The sequence below is a fragment of the Cyanistes caeruleus genome, unplaced genomic scaffold (genome assembly GCF_971803275.1).
Source record: "Cyanistes caeruleus unplaced genomic scaffold, bCyaCae1.hap1.1 HAP1_SCAFFOLD_161, whole genome shotgun sequence".
Classification (NCBI taxonomy): domain Eukaryota; kingdom Metazoa; phylum Chordata; class Aves; order Passeriformes; family Paridae; genus Cyanistes; species Cyanistes caeruleus.
In genome coordinates, this window is record NW_028255953.1 from 1 (window position 1) to 3,003 (window position 3,003).

At 55.5% G+C, this 3,003-nt stretch overlaps 1 long non-coding RNA gene across 2 annotated transcripts; it reads left to right on the forward strand.

Annotated features, from left to right (window-relative positions):
- The first annotated feature begins 30 nt into the window (after positions 1-30).
- Positions 31-2,244, forward strand: LOC147645841 (uncharacterized). 2 transcript variants are annotated; one of them, XR_015282113.1, is made up of 5 exons: positions 31-244; positions 501-648; positions 832-1,057; positions 1,605-1,739; positions 2,026-2,244. It is a non-coding gene; the product is annotated as an uncharacterized LOC147645841 (long non-coding RNA). The 2 variants fall into 2 exon arrangements; XR_015282114.1 differs by having other exon boundaries at positions 32-244; positions 880-1,057.
- Positions 2,245-3,003: the final 759 nt, after the last annotated feature.

Genomic DNA, 3,003 nt, shown 5'->3' on the forward strand with positions numbered 1-3,003 from the left:
AGGGATGCTGGGCTCAGGCTCTGGGAGCAGCAGCATCCCCCTGATGAGCTCCATCCGTATTCCATAGGAACACGATCATACAGACCCCCGGAATGGACCAACTTCAGGTGGTATTATGGCGAGGCAGCAACCGTCTGGACCCTGGGCATCCTGCTGCATGAGATGGTCTGCGGGAAGCACCCTTTCAGGAGGGGCTGGAACATCAGCTGGGGCCAGCTCCCGCTGCCACAACGGCTCTCCCAAGGTGGATCCTCATCTCTGGGCACGGGGGGAACACCAGTGTTGGGAGACAGCAGCGGGCTCGTGAGCATCCCACTCTGGCAGCTGCTGAGGAGGTGGCACATGTCCTGCTCTCCTGCTCTCCTCCAAAACAGAGAATTGATGGGAAAGTTCAGGCCCAGCTCTGGGCACATCCAGCGTGGCCTGGGCACGGGTATAGTGGGGCAAAGCAGACAGGAGCCTTCTCCAACTGACCAGTGGTTTGTGGTTTCTCTCCCCAGATTGCCAAGTTCTGATCAGGTGGTGTTTATCCCTGCACTACTTGGACAGGCCCTCATTAGAAGACCTGTTCTGTGATCCCTGGATGCAGGATATTCATCAGCCATAGAAGAAGGGAGAGAGCCACGGGCACAGTGATGCAGGGACCTGGTAAGTTACAGCTCCACACATACCCTGGCAATCAGAAGCAAAGAAACCCAGACTTCTTTGTCCTGCCTGTGTCACTGCACAGGGCTCATCGAGTGAGAACACGCAGCCCTTGTGCTGGAGCTGAGCTGCTCTGCCCAGCACTGGTGGCCGCCATCTGAGCTGGTTTTGCTTGTCCTGGTTCAGTGACAGCTGGGCCCTGGGCAGAACCCTGACAGCCTGGTGTCACCCCAGGGAAGAAGGAGCCCCTGGAGAAGCTGCACCAGGTGGGGCTGCTGCTGCTGCTGCTGGGGACATGGAGGACAACAGCACGGATGACAACCTCTTCCTCCACCTGGCCAGCGGCAGCTGGCGATGATGGACTTTGATTCTGGCACCTTCTTGAAAGCCAGGCTCCACAGAGAATTTTCAGGTAAGTCCAGACCCAGGGGGATGCTCCCAGATTTGTGCATTGGCCGGGAACCAAAGGTTTCCCCTTTGCTGGGGTGGATGCAACTGATTCTTCAGTGGCTGCCCAGCTGGTTTTTGGCAGGGCTCGGGGTGTGGGCTGGGGTGGTTACGAAATGGGAGTGGGCTCCTGGTCCTGCCAACAGCCCCCAGCACCCACCGTGTCCCAGGCTGGGGCTGGGGCAGCCAGCCCAACACAAACAAACCCCCATGGCAGGAGCACAGGTGGGACTCCAGAACCTGAGCACGGCTGCTTTGCTGTGCAGGCAAGGAAGGGCTTGGGCTGCTCCACTCCCCTGCTTTGCTTTGGGATCACTGTGATTTTGGGGGACAGTGCAGGGGGGAAGGGAGAAAGCATGGGCTTCCCTCACCCGTGGGTGGGTTTTTCCCTAGAATGGAGGGGTTGGGCCTTCCTTAAACTCCTGACAGAAATAAGATTTTTTACCTTTTTTCTTCTTTCCCCTTTTTGTCTGTAACCTATTTTCATTAATTTGTTGTTTGTTTTTCTAAAGGAAGAATTCTAGGTGGGGTCCAGTCTGGATCGGGAAGTGCTTGGGACCAGCTGTGGTGTGGATGGGCCGTGCCCTTGGAGAAGGCTGAGGACATCGTTTGGGACCAGCTTTTCTTCTGGCAGCAGATGGTGTGAGGTGGGTCCTCATCTCCTTGGCATGGGTGGGACAAGAGCTTTTGGGAGATGGCAGTGGGCACAGGAGCATCCCGCTCTGGGCAGCTGCTGAGGGGCTGGATCTGCCGTGGCTGGCTGCAGGCTGGGCACATGTCCTGCCCTCCTGCTCTGCTCCCAAAGGCAGCAGTGATGGGCAGCTTTGGGCTCAGCTCTGAGCACGGCCAGCATGGCCTGGGCACCGTGGGTGGCTGGGACAAGGGGACAGGAGCCTTGAGCTGACGGGCGGTTTCTGGTTTCTCTCCTTGCAGCCGGGCTCTGCGGATGCTGAGGCTGCTCTGGGCTCTGCCAGGGCTCTGCTGGGCTCAGCACCGGGCCGGGATCAGCCAAAGAAGAAACAGTGTGACCTCCAGCAGAGACTTGAGCATTTTGGCAATGCAGCTCAAGTCTGCAGAGTGTCCACCTCCAAAGGAAAACATGACACCTCCCCCAAAATTAAACTTGTTCCATAACTTCTGAAATGACATCAATCTGGGATGACCCCAAATGTCATTCTTCAGCTTTCTCAAGCTGTAGCTCAGCCCTTCTCTGAACAGTTCTCTCCCCCACCTGCCTTTTACTTCACAACTGCTCCCTTCTTTCCCCCAGTGAGTTCCCAGCCCATCACAATCTCCATCACACTGCAGCCTTCCTTGATGCCCCTCACCACGAGGAAGGCCAAGCCCCAGGCTCAGGGACTCATCCTGTCACTGGCTGAAGAGCAGCAATGTCTGTTGGTTCCAGGGGCTCTTGGATGTCTCTGAATCCATGGACAGAAGGGTCTGTCTGTGCCAGGGGCTCTTGGATGTCTTTCTGTCCATGGACAGAGGGGTCTTTTTGTGCCAGGGGCTCTGGGATATCTTTGTATCCATGGACAGAAGGTCTGTCCTTGCAAAGGTTTCCATAATATCTTTGTACCCATGAGTATGGAATGAACACAGAGGGTGAAAGTGTCAGTCACGTTGTTTGCACACTCCTTCCTTTCCATACAAGACACATCCATGCACACCCCCATGTATAGCTATATTAAAAGGATAGGGATGGATAGAGATTTCCCACAGAGCTCTAACTTTGGCATAACTCACCTTGTAAGCCATGGCCAGGGGATTTTTTCCCCAGCTCTGTGTGAGTAGGTGTCCAGGAACTGAAGGGAACAGCATTTAGAAGCAGTTTCAGGATTTCTAGGCAGGAAAGGGAGCTGACAACCATCCACATAACTCACCATATTCGTCAGGATGGGCTGCTGGTTC